Below are 18,529 nucleotides of genomic sequence, written 5' to 3' on the forward strand. Positions count from 1 at the left end.
ACCTCCCAAAGTGCTAGAATTACTGGCATGTGCTGCCATGCCCTGCCCTAGTCCTCCTTTTTGTAATAATTTTAAAAAGGTTTTTTTGCTTGTTATTTTTAACCCGCAATACTTTATATATTTTTGGAGTACAGTGTGAGATTTTGATACACATATCCATTAACCAATGTCTCCCTAATCCCTCCTTTCCCCCTACCTTTCCCCACCTCTAGTAACTACTATTGTACTCTCTACTTCTATGAGATCAACTTTTTTAGTCCTGCTTTTTTTTTTTTTTTCCTTTTAAAGACCTCGGCTAATGTGAAAGAATATCTCCTCCTCACTCTCTGATCCTTTCCTTTAAATTTGCATTTCTTACAAAAATGTAGTGTGAAAAAAAATCCAACTTGATGGGGGAGAGGGCTCCAGATTTTACAGAATATGGCTGCATGAAGTAAACGTCAGGGGCTGAAGGAACTGGAATTGAAAATACCAGTTACTCATCTTTATTTAAAAATGGGTAAATATAAGGCAGAAAATGACATTTTAGGTATACACATCCTGATCTAGCTATGTTTATGTGTGTTGGGGTGATGGATGGACAAGAGGTATAGTTCAAATGAGATCATTTTTGTGAAATGGCTTTGTAAACTGTAACATGCCCTATAAATATGAGATTAGCGTTAATATTGGCCCTGACTCTCCAGTGTGGCTTTGTGTGTTTGTCTAAACAGTTAGTTAATATCTGTCTGTGGTCCATTACACAAGGAACTGCCACAATGGTATCCTGTACCCCTGTTGTTGTTGTTTTTTTTTTTTGCAATTCTAAAAGCTTAATTGCCTTCATTAGCTTAATATATACCACGTGAAAAGTGTAGAAAAGCAGAACTCAAAACTCAGAGAATAAAGGACAGAACATAACTAACTACTGATGTGCACAGTAGTTACCTGATGCAGGAAATGGAAGCCTATAAGCTTCATCTAGTACTACCTCAAATACAGTAAAGTGGATGACAGCACGCTGTAAACTGTAAAGCTGAATAATAATGCCAAGGATTGTTGTCATCATGACTACTGAGATTGGCTGTCACCCAGTGACTTAGCTGTGATATGCTTCCAGGCAGTTCCTGAGAGTTCCTGCAATCCCCTTTCCTGTACAGGTGCTAGAAAGTGCCATAGAAATACAGTCTCCTGATGACTGTAAAAGCCAGGCAGCTAAATTTAATAAGACATTTGTGAAGGAGATGGAAGATTGTGGCCAATTTTGGTAGACAGATAGTGGCTGGCTAAAACAAAGCATGTATTGAACTGTTTTGGAGTAGGAAGAAGCATTGCTATGACAACAAATTACTTATATTTGATTTAGAAGAAGGAGAACAGTGTAGCTTAATGGTTTAGAAAGCTCATGAGAACAATTGTTGGCACGGATTTATGTTAAAATATAAAATGTTAAGTATGATCTGTTAAATAATTGAGCACCTCAGTGCATTCTGTCTCTTCCTTCACTCATTCTAACCAATAAAAGACAATATAAATAAATTTAAAGAAAAAACAGCTAACAGAGTTACATGCAAATTGTTCCATTTTATAAGGTGCCCAAATGAAATTCACAGCTAAAATTTGCTGGAATGCAAAAAATGTCATTTCTTCACAGGAAAAAAAGAACCCAGAGACCTATTCACTGTATTTTCATGCCATCCAAACCTGATGATGGTAGTTGGGAGTTTCTCATTCTGTAGGTGATTAATCTTCTTTGTGATCGGTAGTATGTTTTATTTGAAAAGAAACTACACTTCAGACCATTTCTATCCTTTGACCATGTTCATGCCTGAGAGAATGAGTAAACAGTCATTTGTATGAACTGGTTATTTGTAGTTCCCCTGGGGAAGTAGGTATCAGGCAGGTAGCAAGGCATCTAGCATCTGGAGGAAGCTTGTGGATATGGAGGCTTTCTCTTAGAAAGATAGCTCTTTCCTTTTCCTAAAGGTAAAACCAAACAGATGGCCCGTATTCTCTGTGGAAAGGTCTCAGAGTCTTCTTCATCACGTTATGAGGGTGGGTAGATTTATAAGGACTCCTTGAGGGCTCTTGAGGCAGAGGATCAGATACTTTCTAATCTCTCCTTTTTTGCCTTTCCCTGCTCCCCACTTTTACCCAGTACCATCTTCCTGTTTTCCCCTTACACTTCCAGAACAGTACAGTAAAGTAGGAAACAGGGAAAAGCTTGGAAAATGGAGGACTGACTCCAAGAGGACAGGAATAACTACCCTCAACTTTTAAACTGCCTCTGCAGGCAAAACTCATAAATTTGTATTCTCCCCCACCCCGCCGCCCACCCAACTTCTTTGGAGAGAAAAATTCCATTGGTCATTACTATTGGGAGGCGGCCATGTCATAGAGTTCTTTCAGAGGAGGAAGTGTGAAAATAATAAGCCAGATCTTAGGCTAACCTTCTCCTGTAAAAGAGAAGTGGCCCAGAATCACAGCTGTTTGATGATTCATAGAATTTGCCTGGCATACAGTTTAAATTTCACCTTTTTATGTGACTTGGTGTTCTGTGTTTTACTAGTTGGCATCATGTCAGATCATGTTCTACCCTCCTCAGAAACTTCTAGTGCTCTCAGTTACTTACAAAATAAAATCCAGAATTGGTGAGCTGTTCCTTAAGGCCCTTCATGATGTGGAAATAGACCTCTTAGAAAAAGGTTGCAAAAGCAACACATACTCATTATAGAAAATCTGGAAACTAAAGAATTTGGCAAAGTTTCTCTGTAAAGGGCCAGATAGTAAATGTTTTAGACTTTGTGAACCATGCTGTGTCTGACACAACTACTCAACTCTGCTACTGAAGCACAAAAGCAGCCACAGATAATGACAGTATGTAAGTGAATGTGTGTGGCAGTGTTCTATTAAAACTATGTACAAATCAGTCAGTGGGCCACGTTTGGTTCACGGGTCATTGTTTGCTGAACACTGCTATAGAAAATAAAAATCACTCATAGTCTTGCCACAAAAATGTTAACATTTTTGCTTATTCTCCTTCTCTTCGTATTATTTTACATGCTTGTGTCTGTACTGTATATTGCCAGTTTTATACCTGATTTTTTTCACTAAGCATCCTCATAAACGTTTCCTGTGTTATTTAAAACTTGTTGGCATAACTCTTAATGCCTATGTGGTACTCCATCCTGTAACTGGATCATAATTTACCTAGTCATTTCCTTTTTTTTTTAGGCGAGGGATGGATTCTTGCTTTGTCACCCAGGCTGGAGTGCAGTGGCACGATCTCAGCTCACTGCAACCTCTGTCTCCCAGTTTCAAGCGATTCTCGTGCATCAGCCTCCCAGGTAGCTGGGACTACAGGCTACCATCACCACGGCTGGCTAATTTTTGTATTTTTTAGTAGAGGTGGGGTTTTACCACGTTGGCCAGCTGGTCTCAAACTCCTGATCTCAAGTGATCTGCCCACCTTGGCCTCCCAAAGTGCTCCTATATGTGTGTGTGTATATGTGTATATATATATATATATAATATATATATATATATTTTGCAGTTATAAACTTTAAAAAGTTTCTTCTTGTACAAATCTTTGTGTTTCACATTATTTTGTAGGTCACTTTCCTTGAAGTGGAGTTACCAGGACGGTGGTATGGATGCTTTTAAGGAGCTTAATATCTCTCTCTTTTTTTTTAAAAGGTAGTGCTTATGTACATTCCTACTAGCAGTGGGGACAGACAGAGTCTCTTCCACCTCATCCTCACCAACATCAGACATTCTTACTAAAGCAAAATCCTTTTTAAAGCAAATTTAAAAAAATGGCATCTAAGTTAATGTGTAATTCTTTGATTATTAAGGTGATTGGAGAAAAAGTTTCAAATGATTGTTGAATGATGAATTGGATCACATAGTTCTTCTTTGACTCAGTTTTTCATAAATGTACCTTGGGCCCTAATTTGCTTCTCCTTTTCCTCATGCAGTTCCCCCCTTTCATCTTCCTGGCCCCTTCTGTTAAAATTCTACTCATTCTTTAGGGCTCAATCCTATCTGTATTCATGTACCTGTCTGTGGAGTCCTCCCTAGTTCCTCCTACTCGATATGATCTCTCTGCCTTTGAATCCCCGTAGCACTGTGTACCTCTCTTGTGGGATTTATCTCTTTCTGCCCCTTTTTGTGGTTATCTCTGTACTGGCTTTATGCCTGTAGCATGGACACTAGGTAATGTTATCTTTGCGTTGACTCCCAGAGCCTAGTAGAGAGCTTAGTGTACAACGGACTGATTAGCCTATCAGAGCTATGTTGAAAGGTGCCTGAGGTCTGCTGCAGATGATCTTTCAGAAAATTCGATGTTGCAATTACCTGTGATGTTTACAGAATGGATTGGGATCACTGATAAGAGATGCTTTGTTGGTTACTTAAGATGGGCTGTATCTATAAGTACTAGTCACTCTTTTTTGTGAAATTTGGATCATCAAGTTTTCCAAGTAGTTATAAAAAACAATTTTAGCATATGTTAGGCTATTATCTTGTGTATCTGGTAGAAGTTTATGTGATGATAGAAATGTTTTATGTCTGCACTGTCTGATATAGTAGTCACTGGCCACATGTGGCTGTTGTGCACTGTATATGTGGTTACTGCAACTGAGGAACTGATTTTTTCTTTTCATTTTGCTAATTTTAAATAATTTAAATAGCTGCATGTAGCTAGTGGTAACCATATGGGACAGTGCAGGATAATGTAGAATATTTAAAGTTATGGTCTCTTTTTTATGGCCAAGGGAAGCTGGGTATGTATAGTGCCACGGTAACATTGACATTGTAGTTGTCTGGAATTTTGGAGAGGCAGTCTAGACCCTGGTAGAACCACAGAGAGAGAGAGAGAGAGGAAGCCGTAAGTTTGGTTCAAAATGGAAACTGATTCCAGCGGGAGGTCTATGTTGTGAGAAAAGGGAGATGATGCCAGATTCGTAGGGTAGAGGCAGAGTACAATAAGCTGGAATACCAAGAGGAGACATTTGGACATGATACGATTGGTGGTAGGGAACCATTAAAGATTCATGAAAAGAAGAGTGACAGATGAGTGTGGTGTTGCAAGGTCACTTTTGCCAGGTGTATGAAGCTGCTGGAAAAGGATGTGAGTTATTGGCCCCTCCTTCAGTGGATAGGGTTGGGCAGTAGTGATTCACAAACTCCATCAAAACCCAGCCACATCAGAAAACACAAATGGTTTATTTCTGCATTAATTTCCAGTTATTGTGTGCCTTCCTGTGCTTCAGATATATACCACCATTTATTGTGGAGGGCTTGTAGTTGGGGGGTTGTGGAGAATGGCCACCTGTGTGAGGGGAGGCAGGCCTGTCACCTCTGCTTAGCCACAGGCAGAATTTGCCATCTGTGACCCTGGTGCCTTGAAAGGTGTGTCTTGAATGGCTCTTTGACTCTTCAGAAACAATCTGGGAGCCCATTCATTCTGTTCTCACTTGCCTGCTTCCTTTAAGGGCTGATAGCAAATTTCTGATTTTACTGTTAGGAGAATATTTTCAATCTCATTTTTTAACCTTTAAATTAAGTTGAACCTTTCAATTCAGTTGAATTAATATTTCTTCCCACTACCTACTCCTTACTGTCCTCACTCCAACCTTTATTAGATTGCTTATATTTCCATAACTGCGTAGTGACCTTAGCACATGGACTTAATCATTAACTGTCATATTCCTAAAGAACAGCTTTGGACTCATTTTTAAGAAAAAGAAAAACACTATTGAAGGGATTCTCTCTCTTCTCACACTCTCTCACATGTCCAGCTAACCCAGCCACCCTCGTTCTCTACCCTACCTGTACTCCCACCCTCCAGGCCCACCTTGGCTCAGGGAGACGGTCCAGCTGAGGAACAGCCTCCCTTTTGGGAAAACATGCTCCAGTTCAATCATACCTAGAAGTCTTCAGAAACCCTTGACCCGGGAGGGACTTTGGGACACAACTGACAATTAAATCTCCCGGTGTCAGGGGATCTTGCAACCGAGAACTGAGTGCCCCTTCCACCTCACTTATAATTGACAGGGGCCAGTGCCTTGTGTGGGCCTCACCTTACCTGGCATCACCATTCCTCACCCCACCTTACCCCACCTTACCTCACCTTACCTCACCTCACCTCACCTCACCTTCTCTCTTGCTCTTGAGAGACAACTAGGTAACTGAGTAGCTCTTCTCCCTTGGCATAGTGAAGCAGCTTCCTCACTGTTGCTCAATTCAATGAAGGAGAAAAGTTCTTGCCTTGAGTTACCATGGGGCGGGGGGGGAGGGGAAATTTTTTTTTAAAACTACTTTGAGCTTCCCACTTAAAATTTTTACAAAAATCAATTATATTTGGTTTCTCTTTTGATCATGAAGGTGGTATAGTTTAAGGGTTGGGGCATGGATACTACTAGAATCAGACACTAGTGGACTAGAATTTTGGTTCTATCACTTGCTAGCTGTTTGAACTTGGGGAAATTTCTTAACTTCTTTGACCCTCAGTTTACTTGTCTGTAAAATGAGGATAATAATGCTTGCCCTGTGTGGTTGTTGTAAAGATTAGAGAGTGTCTGTACAGCATGATTCCTGGGACCTAGTAAGGACTCAATAAAAGGTAGTTGCTGTTATTATTAAAGCAGGTCATTTATGTTTGTAACAACCACAGGGTTAAGCTCATTGTCCCAATGTCCTTTTTTCTCATCCCTCAGCATGCTTGCTTTTGCCTTCCTGAAGCTGAAGATATTTATCCTCAGGGCAAGAGATATTGGGTGTGAGGGATTTAATGAGACCGATTTTCTTGACAGAGGGATTCTTAGGTGTTGGATGAGTGAGGAAGACTCGAGAGTGGCCTTTGCCGAGGAAATCTAAAGCAATTGCCACCCTGTCTGAGAGGTTTCTGTCCTGTCTGAAGGTAGGAATGGGGGATGGATGGATGAATGGATGACAGCCTTCTGCTGGCCTTTTGAAGTGTACATTCCCAGGAAAATAGCCTCTACTTTCTGCAGTGTGAGAGTGAGGGCGGGGGGTGGATATTGGTTTTTTTTTTTTTTTTTTTTGAGACGGAGTCTCGCTCTGTCGCCCAGGCTGGAGTGCAGTGGCTGGATCTCAGCTCACTGCAAGCTCTGCCTCCCGGGTTCACGCCATTCTCCTGCCTCAGCCTCCCGAGTAGCTGGGACTACAGGCGCCCGCCATCTCGCCTGGCCAGTTTTTTGTATTTTTTAGTAGAGACGGGGTTTCACCGTGTTAGCCAGGATGGTCTTGATCTCGTGACCTCGTGATCCGCCCATCTCGGCCTCCCAAAGTGCTGGGATTACAGGCTTGAGCCACCGCGCCTGGCCAGATATTGTTTTTGAGTGAAGGAAACCTTGTGTTCCATACTTAGGGGTCATGTTCCCCCACCCTGGGATGCTCTGTTGGCCTGATTTAAGGAAAGCTTTTCAGTTGATCTTTTAATCTTCAGAAATAACACCAGAAATCAGTTATGCCATCACTTTCCTTATAAAACTAACTAGCTTTCACTTAGCAGATTGTGTTCCAGGGATTCAGTGTGTCTGGATATTTAATTTTTGTACTGCCCGGGCAAGGTTTTCTGAGAGTAGTATGTGTGATGTGTGTGGATAAGGGGTTGGGGGTGGCTCAGAGGGTGAGGGTATGGAGCATTGTCTTCAAAATCCCTGAGCAAGGCTGAGGGTGTTTCCCTGTCTACTGCCCTAATGAGGATTCTAGCAAATAGGGGCAGGGGCTGGCTTATTCATAGATATTAAAATAAAATGTTAAGGGGACTTCCTTCTAAGAGCCAACTCTGAGGCATTCTCTCCAAATTTACTCGTCTCTGTTGCTCTTTTGTTAGAATGAGAAGATACTCTTGAAAAACTGTTTATGATACAAATCTATATGTTAAATCCTACTTTTAGTGCAGAGAGGCAGCTTGCAAAAAGTAAATTCCATGAAGAGCCTTTTAGATAAACTCCTTTGGTAATGTGAATTATAGCCTTTGAATTTCTTGGTTGTTAAATCTTGATTTTTATATATAGGTTTGCTTCAAGCAGTTTACCTATTTTTTACTTTTTAGTAGAATGACTGGGTACATTCCTTTTATAAAATACTCAGGGAAATGGAACCAGTGTCATAGTCTCCCTTGATCTGAGTTCCCAGAGACTTAAGACCTCAGAGCTGTAGCAGCAACTCAGCGAGTTCCATCAGCATACCGGTTCCCAGCAGCTTTTCTCTATCTGTATTTTAAGGAGTTGTATACAGTGTCATTTTTCATGATGACAAGATGCAGGGTAATATGATTTGAACAAAGAGCTGAATGAATCTTTTTTTTCCCCTCTGTATTTTAATGAAGGCAAACTGAATGAATTCTTTCCTTAGTCCCTTCTGCTGGTCTTTGCCTTGGTTGAAACCCCCTTTTCCCTTTGCTCACCTACCGTCTGGGGTTACCTGCTGCTTGGGCTGAAGTCCTAAGGCTTAGCAACAAGTAACCATACTGCCTCCGAGGCTAGTGGGCACAGCTGAACACTAATATTTGGACCCTAACTTTCAGCTTGATTTGAAGAAATGCCACTGCTAAATGTCATCTTTTTTTGTGGATCCCTATTTGACCCTTTGGATAAAACAGGTGGGCAGGCAACAAATTAAGTGGGAAATGTTTCTGTGAAGCAAATCCATTTAATAGGGTTACCTCATAAATAAGTAACAAACACAACTCTACCCCCTAACCTGCGCTAACCCATATAGCCAGAATGGAAAAGTAGATTGTTTCTTTGTCGCTTCTGTTATGGTTTTACTTAAGTGAATTATCAGATCAGACCCCTGTTTGTACAGGAGTTTCAAAAATATTTGTTGTAAATTGATCTGAGCCAATTTGGTTTTCCACAGTTATTAGATTCTATTTTGGTAGATATCATTAATCTCCAATAGTCAGAGGTAGGTAAGGGCTATAGGTTTTGCCCCCACAACCAGTAGATTACAGTGAAAGGAATTCTGATTAAATTCTGCCATGTAGCTGTATTAATAATCAGGCACAAGACAGTTACACAGTCTGACTGTACACCCAGAGACATTCCAGTTCTTTTTTTGCAAACCACCATATTGTGCGAAAGGTTCACCGGAGATAGATGTGATGTTATTTTAGCAGTAGAATTCAGCTTACCTTCTAATTAGAGGGTACATCTGAGTCCTCCATTAAGTGTCTGGACATAAGATTTGTTGGGACTCCTGAGCCTAAGGTGTCATTTTAAAGGGGTGAAGGATGTTGGGCTAACCAGAGTCTTATATCCAATTCATGCAAAAGTGGGAACAACTGAATATTTCTAAATTATATACTTACCTTTAACACTAGGCAGTTTCCCTAATGAAATATTTCTAGTATCCATTGTTGTAACGAACAAACGATCAGAAGTACTTCAGAGCTGAAGCATGTAAGTGACTTTTTTTCCCATTAGAAAAAAGTTAAGGTATATTTAATATACAGTAAAATTCACCCTTTTAGTGATACAGTTCTGTGAGTTTTGACAAATGCTTACAGTTCTATGAACACTCCAGTCAAGATAGAGAATATTCCCATCACCCCCAAAGATTCCCCTGTGCCTTGATTGTGGGACTTTTTAAGAGCAGCTTTACTGAGATATAATTCATATACCATAAAATTCACCCACTTAAAGTGTATAATTCAGTGGTTTTCATATACTACATTTAAAATAAAATTGTGGTTAAATATATACATATAAAATACAAAATTTGCCATTTTAAGCATATTTAAGTGTACACTTTGGTAGCATTAATTTCATTCGGGATGTTATGCAACCACCCCTCATATTTCCAACACTTTTTTTTTTTAATCACACCAAACAGCAGCTCTGTACACATTAAGCAATAACTTCCAATTCTTACCTCCCCCAGCCCCTGCTAACCACTGTTCTACTTTCTCTCTCTATAAATGTGCCTATTCTAGGAACCTATTATCGGTGGAATCATATAATATTTGTCCTTTTATGTCTGGCTTGTTTTACTTAGCAAAATGTTTTCAAGGTTGTGGCATGTATCAGAACTTTGTTCCTTTTTTAAAGGTGAGTAATATTACATTGTATGTATAGATCACATTTTATTTATCTGTCAGTGGACATTTAGATTGTTTCTACCTTTTGGCTATTGTGAATAATGCTGCAATGAATGTTGGCATACAAGTATTTGTTTGAGTCCTTGTTTTCAGTTCTTTTGGATATGTATATACCTAGGAGTGGAATTGCTGAGTCATATGGTAATTCTATGTTTAGCTTTTTGAGGAACTGCCAAACTGTTTTCCACAACAACTGGCCACTTTACATTCCTACCAGTAATGTACAAGGGTTCCAATTTCTATATATCCTCACCAGCACTTGTTATTTTCTATTTTTAAAATTATAGCCATCCTAGCAGTATGAAGTGGTATATCATTGTGGTTTTGTTTTGCATTTTCCTGATGACTAATGATATTGAACATTATTTCATGTGCTTATTAGACATTTGCATATCTTCTTTGGAGAAATGTTTGTTCAAGTTCTTTGCCCATTTTTGGAAAAAAACTGGTTTGTTTTTGTTGCTGAGTTGTAGGAATTCTTGATTGTAGGCTTTGATTAGAAATTTCAGTTGCTAACTAATATCACCCCTGGAGTTTGTATTCTCAGTTAGGGGTCTTCAGATGTCAACAGTGGTGTGTGGTAAATGTTTAAAGCTCTGATTTATGGCGTTTGCCAATTTCCATGGTCAATTTCAAGCTATCTGCCCCCTCACTAAGGTAACAAAGGAGTTGGGAAGAGATGTACACAGTCAACTCTTTTTAGCCAGTGCTATTGGGCTCCCAGTATGCAACAGAATGTTAACTCACCACCCTATGGTGTAGAATAAAACTAACACAGAGGTGTATTTATCACAGTGTCTACACTGAAACTATTTAAATTAAATTAGACATAACTAAAAGTAAATGAAAATAATTTTCAATTACAACACTTTAGCTCCCTCAGTAAAAGTGAGAATAATTATTTGTTGTGCACATCATATGCTAGACGTGTTCCAAGTATTATGAGATATTATCAGTAAATAGAGGAGGAAATGTAGAATAAGTTAGTAGTAGGCTGGGACTTGAAGTCAGACTCCAGAACCCATGTGTTTGATATCTTTACCCTACTGTCTTCTATCCCATTAGTGGAATTTATTTAGTGAGTGTTGACTACTATAAATGGAGTAGACTACTTTTTTCTAACCCCACAGATGCTTCTTTGTTACTTTGTACCCCCCAACCTCTCTAAATCCTGTTCAAATTGGAATTGAAAACTAAAGCTGTGGTGGTACCACATATCAACGAACTGTAAGGGGTTACAAATATCCTTTTCCTGGTTGCAAAAAAGCATGTGTTTTAAGAAAAATTTAAGCAAGTGAGAAATGGCAAAAATAGAAAGTGAAAGTCCCCCATAAACCCATCTGCCAGAGATAATCATTATTAACAACTAGCATTTATTCTTTCAGAGCTTTTCCTTTACACATTTTTTAAAAATGAAAATGGGATGATTCCTTACAATCTGAGACTTTTTTCACTTGGTAATACAGTTAGGCTATTTTCCATGCCAGTATGTATAGTTCTCCTTCATTCATTTTAACAGCTCTACTTCATTCACTTTAACAGCTACATAATATCCCTTGTGCGAAGGGCTATTTTGAAGAAGTGATGATAGGTAGTACATGGGACAAAAAGGTTGAAAACTACTGTTGGGTACCAACAATAGAGGCACCATACTTTCCATTTCTCCCCCAGAGGCTACTATAGCTTACTTACCTGAAGCGATAAGACAAAAATCCATGAGCACTGGGAAGAGTTACAGGAAAACTCAAACTAAGCTAGTCAGGGATAATTGAGAGATAAGGCTACATATCAGATTCCTTCACATGTCTTTAGGGCTTTACAGCTCTGGTCTTTGAAATCCTATTTGGAATCTTTCTTAATCTCCAGTAGGCCCTGCTTTGAGTTCGGGAAACATTGTTTTCCAGGAAATACAACCTTTTAATTTCTCCTCATTTGTTCCTCATCTTGAGAGATGGCCACCATCATGTTTTCTTGTTGTGATAATGTCAGGTTTTTTTTTGTTGTTGTTGTTGTTTGTTTTTGAGACAAAGTCTTGCTCTGTCACCCAGGCTGGAGTGCAGTGGCGCGATCATAGCTCACTGCCACCTTGAACTCCTAGGCTGAAGCAATCCTCCCACCACAGCCTCTTGGGACTGCCACCAGTCCTGGCTTTTTTTTTTTTTCCCCCCTTTTTTCTACAGATGGGGTCTCACTGTATTGCCCAGGCTATTTTGGAACTCCTGAGCTAACAATCGTTCTGCCTTGGCCTCCCAAAGTGCTGGACTTACAGGCATGAGCTGACATGCCTGGCCTGATATGTCAGTTTTCAGTGGTTGTCAGTGTTTCTTTGTTTTCTGTCCTAGGCACTTGTCACTAGGTAAGTGCCTAATGACTCCATCAGGTGTGGCATTTATTACTGTTGCAACAGGGAATTGATAAGAGAAAAGAAGGTTATCTAGGGGATGAGTTAACCTAGAAGTGGAAGAAGACAGCTGTTATTAAGTTGCTGTCAAAATAGCTTGCTTTACTCCCTGGCATGTATCACTCCAGGGAATAAAATAATCCAAGAATGATAAGCTCTCAATTGCCATCTGTTGGTTTGTGATGCTGCTTGCCTTGTTCTAGTTAACATTGAACACTGACCTCACATGGCACTTGGAGAAACTTAGAGGAGGATAAGATGATCATAGGGTGTAAAGCAAACTGACTGAACGCTTGCAGAGAGATGGGCTAAAGGCCAGTGGTATCAGTTTATCAGGATTTGTCTGCCTTACACTCTCTTATCCTTTCCTCTTTACCCCAGGGAGCTGGCAGAATGGTGTTTCCTCTGTAATATGACATATTTAGATTCTTTTACCAGTTTAATGAAGTTAATTTAATGGGAGTAAAGGGGACTAAGTTTTTAGAGTTGGGGTCAGGTACTATCCTTTATAAGAAAGATTATGGATGTTTGAAGCTCATGAATGGACATGTCATTATCTTTCAAATTACATGCTAAGGATCAGGCTTGTATCATATGTATTTTACTATGTCTTCCGGTCCATATCCCAGATAAACCACTCTATGCCAGCTGTGCTAGGTGCCAGCAGCCATGAACTATGTCAGAGACCCTGCCTCCCTGACTTAGGTTGATTGGACTGAGTGGCCACCTGTCACCAAGACAGCCCATCTGTCACCTAGCAGGTAACATGGGCTTGACCAGCTGAGAGCTGGGTCTTTCGTATTTCTCTCCTAGGAAATTAGAATTGGGAAGCTGAGAGCCTAAGGCAGTTTGTAACAGGTAAAAGAGCCAAAAGATGATGGGGAGTGGAGTAGTCATGACAGTCCATGTCCTAGCTAGTTTTATGAAGGGACAGAAACCATGAGCAAACAGAGGGACCTTGCAAGGGAGGAAGAGAGACGCCTTGAGAGACAGAAGAACTGTTTCCTACAGACACCATGAACCCAGAACCACCTTCCAGTTCTCCTGAGGCCCAGCTTTATCCTACCCTAGGATTCGAATGGGATACCTGTATTCTTTCCACAAACCTCCCTTTTCTTGGGCCAGCTTGAATGAGACTCTGTTTTCCCACAGTGGAAATTATCGGACCAGATATAGGCCCCTACCTTTACAATCGACTTCCGGGTTGAGTCAACAACAGTTGGTTTACATTTAAGGCTAACATGAAGTGCTGAAGACTATTCTAGGTATTACGGGGAACAGTGGAAAAACACAGATACCTGATTATTTCTGTTAAGCTCAGTGCTGACGTTATGGGCTTTGAATCTGTGTTCCTGGCAAACAGTGAGAATGAAAAGAGGCAGGGATCCTGACTGTTCATTTATCACTTCACAGCTCTCAACCAACAGGGGGCCTTCTTTATCCTGTTTAACCTCTCAGTAGAGTATTTGCCTTTTGCTTATTCCTCTTTCCAGTCAACTCTTGATTATTCATGTAATAGAGGAAAGCATTAATGTGAATGATAGAAGACTGCCCCACCTTGGCCTCTCTTCCCTGCCACAGCAGCATCCAGTCACAGAAATGGAAACAACTAGCAGGAGAGGTAAGGAGGCTGAAAAAAGGTGGGATGGGGCCAAGCAAATTAACATTGTTTCTTCTACTTTTATACCTTCTTTCTGTTAATAAATGCTGCCTGTTTGAGTTTCTCTTCTGGTATCACTAGGAGATTGCTGGAACAGCAATGCCATTGGCTTGATTTAAGTCAAAATATGGGATCTTTTAAAAAACTAAAATAGAGTTGGGGACAATTGACTAGTATGCTAGTTTCCTCTCCCATCTGTTGTACCCCCCTTTTGTCGGTGACACCCAGCTTTCTTGTTGGCTGAGTTTAATGTTGGGCCCCTAGCAACCATTCTTCGTTCAGGACTTGGGACTCAGCTAGCCAAAATATTCACAATAGTATTTCTCAAAGTATGGTTTTTGACCCACTTGCATCAGAGTCACCATGTGTGCTTATTAAAAATGCTGATTCCTTCCACCTTGAATGCACTGGGGGAAAAATGCTAATTCCTGGGCCCTATCCCCAAACTATTGAGTCCAGATATTGGGGTGGGGGACAGAATTGGCTTAGAAATATGAATTTTAACTCACCCACCTCCAGGTGATATTTATGTGCACTAAACCTTGAGAAAGGCTACTCTGTAAAATGACTGGAGGAGATTTGGAGGGTAGCTCTGGGAAATTACCAACACTTCTCTTTCACTCACTATTTGTAGAGCAAGTGAGTGGGTGGGGAGAGGAAATTGGGGCATTCCAGGTGTCAGAAGGTATTTTTCTAAGTGCAGATAGTTAAAAGCTGTCTACTGAAAGGAAAGTGAAGAAAAATAGAGATGCCAGCATGCTAAATTATATGACACTTAACACTCAAACGTTTGCTGAATTAATGCCTGAATAATTAAGAGTTGATTGGGCAGAGACACAGGAAGATTCTGTTTAAGTTACAGACTTGGCTTGCATCCATGTTTCCTTCTAAAGAGACCACCTTCTCCATTTCTGCATTGTCTTTCTTTAGAGTGAAAATAGTCATTCCCAACATATTTGGGGTTTTGTGGTAATTTAAATATCTAATAGGCACTGCAAAATGCTATTCAATGGTTGTGCCTAAATGCAACCCTACTAATCAAAATGAGGATACTGTGTTTAAGAGTCTGGCTATGTAGTCTCTGGTCTGGTTATAGTGTTGAGTCTTTTTTCAAAAACTGTCTCTATGGAGTAAAGCAGGGTCCTGTGTTTCATTGCTTTCCACACATTCCCCAACAAGTGTTGAATGGATTTTGTTGCAGAAGTTTCTTTGGAAGTCTATTTAGAATTCAGATTGCATTTTCCCAAGGACACAATATTCTTCTTGTGGTTCAGGTTCCCAGACCAGCTGGCAAAAGCCTGTTTAATGGGAAGTGGAGTAGAAGTACAACCCCACCAGCCCCTTACCAGAATGCCTGAAAGTATTTTTGATGGGGAAAAGCCTCAGGGTTCAGACCTGTGATCCTAGGCATACATCCCAGCTTCATTCTCTGAGCATCACTATAGGGATTTATTATTGGAGGGAACAATTCAAACTCCTTTTCTAGGCCTCCTAGGCTTTGTGTGATCTGACTTTTCTGCTCATCTCTCCAGTATCATTTCTTACCATGTTTCCTCTGGCACTCTATACTGTCCAGGCAACAGGAACTACTTTAAGTTCCCTGAATGTGTCTTTGTAACTTCTGGGCCATTTAAGCCTTTAGCTATGCTCTTCCCTCTACCTGGAGCCTTCTCCTCTTGCCTACGCCTTCTCACTGGTGTTTTGTGTTACAGCTCTCAAAGCTCTGATCACCGTTTTTATTATAGAGGGATTTGTATGCTTTATGTCATTTATCTTCCCTTCGGCCAGACTGAATACTCCACAGAAGGAAAGACCATGTGTATGTTACTCACTGTAGTATCCCCAGCACTTAGCATAGTGCCTGGCAAGTAGCAGGTTCTTAATAATGATATGGCCGGTGAATGAATGATCTCGTACAGGGGTTCCCACCCTCTTTTACAGATGTGGACTCTGAGATTAGAGGGGCCAAGTTTTTTTTTTTTCTAAGTCCATAGTTAACAGCTGTTTTGGAATTAGAACTTCGGCCTTCTGACTTCCAGGCAATGGTATTTTCTTCCAGAGGTATGTGTTTCTATAAATAAAGTCTGAATGCATTGGAATAACTTACCCTGGGGGTTATTTGTAGCAGTCTCAAATCATTTGATCAGGCTCGCTACTGGTGATGTATAGAGGGAAATAGGAGAGGGAAGTAATGCAGAACATACCTTCTGTAATTTAGATTTAGATCATTTTTGCTGGGCCTGGAGAGGAGGAGCTAGGGGAGTACAGTTTACCCATGGCGCTGCTTACAGAATTTAGACATAACAGATGGCTGTTCATTATTCTGGGATTCCACATCTGTACAGAGTGTAGAACATAACTGAATGCTCAGCGGGTATTTCTTGATTATGTGATTTGCTACAGTCTCTCTGCTAGTGTGTTCAAAATACCATTTAGAGTTTTCTGTACCATTTACCATTTAATTGATAAGCATGTGGTTTGATAAATGTTGTTGTTATTATTATTAGTAGTGGTTTTATGTAGTTCTTATAGAGATATAAGGGCCTTTAGATCATTTGATTTGGGGCCCTGCCTTAGCTATTAGAAATTGCATAGTACCTTAAATACCTGTTGCCTAATGTTATTTGCCTTCTCATTGTGGCTCTTGGGGGTTTCTGCTGCTCAGAATAGAATGGAATCTTTCATAAGACTGGATTAAAGGGCATACAGCCTAATACAGCAGTCTTGAACCTTTTTGGCACCAGGGACAGGTTTTGTGAAAGATAATTTTTCCATGGACTGAGGTGGGGGGTGAGGGCGGATGGTTTCAGGATGAAACTGTGCCACTTCAGATCATCAGGCATTAGATTCTCATAAGGAGCATGCAACCTAGATCCCGAGCATGCAGTCTAGATCCCTCTCATGCTCCTATGAGAATCTAATGCTGTCACTGATCTGACAGGAGGTGGAGCTCAGGCGATGATGCTCACTCATCTGGTACTCACCTCCTGCTGTGTGGCTTGGTTCCTAACAGGCCATGGATTGGTACCATTCTGTGGTCTGGGACTTGGGGACCCCTGGCCTAATGAATTATCTTAGTAAAGTTCAGAGGCATTTAGGAGGAAGGACCCATCAGATGACATGCAAGGAGGAAATATCTGTAGACCCTGGAGAAGAGGGAAAGCAGTGCTTTTCCATGTGTAAGCTTGGGACTGAGGGTTGGATTTTTGTGATATGTACATAACTGGGTGGAGAGGATGACATAGCTCATTTCTCCACTTGGCTTTCAGTAGGACACACTTCAGGAGTCCCACATCAGGATGGCTTTTTTTCTCCCTGTGGTGAAGAAAACAGCTGGCAAGTAGCTAATTAAAACCATCATAAGCCCAAAAGCTAAACTCAAAGGCCTTTGAGAGCCTTCCATTGGGCTGCCCAAAGTCCTTAGAGGCTAATATAATGAATAATAAAGGAAATTCATTGAACACCATTAAGAAAAGGTAATGCATGTCTTCCTTCAAACCATCAGTGCTTTGCCCCATCACTGATTTGCTTGTGTGACTCTTCTTTTATGTCACTCTGAATAAACTCCCCTTTGTCTTTCTGGGCCAAGGGAACCAAATGAGTATAGAGGGACTCTTCTTGGAGTCACACATTTCTTTCCTCCTTGTGACTGCCAAACCACCAAACTCTGGGCCATTTGCATGTGTCTTAATTTCTCCTCATAATGTGGCGAAACACCTTTTGGTGCTAGGTACGATACAACCCTTCCTGGAGTGAACCAAATGTGGAAAGTGCTGTAATTTGAGGCAGTTTTCAGAAAAGAGCCTCTTCTGGTACAGAAAGCCCCTCGTTCCTTTTTCCTTTCTTTTTTTTCATTTATGCCTCATCACATTTTGTGCAATTTCAGCTCATCTCAGGCTGAATTTTCCTTTTGATGTCTGCTTTCTAGAATAGCCCTTGCCTGAGAAAAAAGAACAAAAGGCCAACTCTGTGGCTTTCAATTTGCAGCGTCCCCAGCCCTTTTATCCATCTCAGTGCTTCCCTGGTTGGGAACAAAACCCAAGCTCCAGGGTCAGAGTACATATGGAGGAAGAACCCTTTTTGAAAATCCAAACACATGAGGAATTCATGTTTCATTGTCATCCTGCTTTGCAATTGGGTCAGGTACATATGGGGAGGAGAGAGTGGGCTTGGAAGAAAAAAAAAATTGGTTTTGTTACCTCCACAAAAGCAGACATTCTCATTTTCCCCCAGAAGTTCCATTAAGAAGAAAGCAAGTTTTTAAGGGTTTAATTGCTAATTCAGGGTTGCTTTCAGCTATTAGGGCATCTGTATCAAGGCGCCTAGTTTGGGAGGTGGAACAGAAGTTTGACGTGCT

At 40.6% G+C, this 18,529-nt stretch overlaps 1 protein-coding gene across 13 annotated transcripts in view; it reads left to right on the forward strand.

Moving 5' to 3' along the window:
- Positions 1-18,529, forward strand: part of TMEM164 (transmembrane protein 164) — a 186,536-nt gene that overhangs the window by 30,703 nt on the left and 137,304 nt on the right. The window contains exon 1 of one of the 13 annotated variants that reach the window (XM_030933593.1): positions 14,062-14,133. The exons of the other annotated variants lie outside the window; for them this stretch is intronic. The gene's annotated coding sequence lies outside the window, so the exon portion shown is untranslated. Of the gene's footprint in view, positions 1-14,061; positions 14,134-18,529 lie in introns of those variants that run through there. 13 annotated transcript variants of the gene reach the window in all.

The sequence above is a fragment of the Rhinopithecus roxellana genome, chromosome 7, assembly GCF_007565055.1.
Source record: "Rhinopithecus roxellana isolate Shanxi Qingling chromosome 7, ASM756505v1, whole genome shotgun sequence".
Lineage (NCBI taxonomy): Eukaryota > Metazoa > Chordata > Mammalia > Primates > Cercopithecidae > Rhinopithecus > Rhinopithecus roxellana.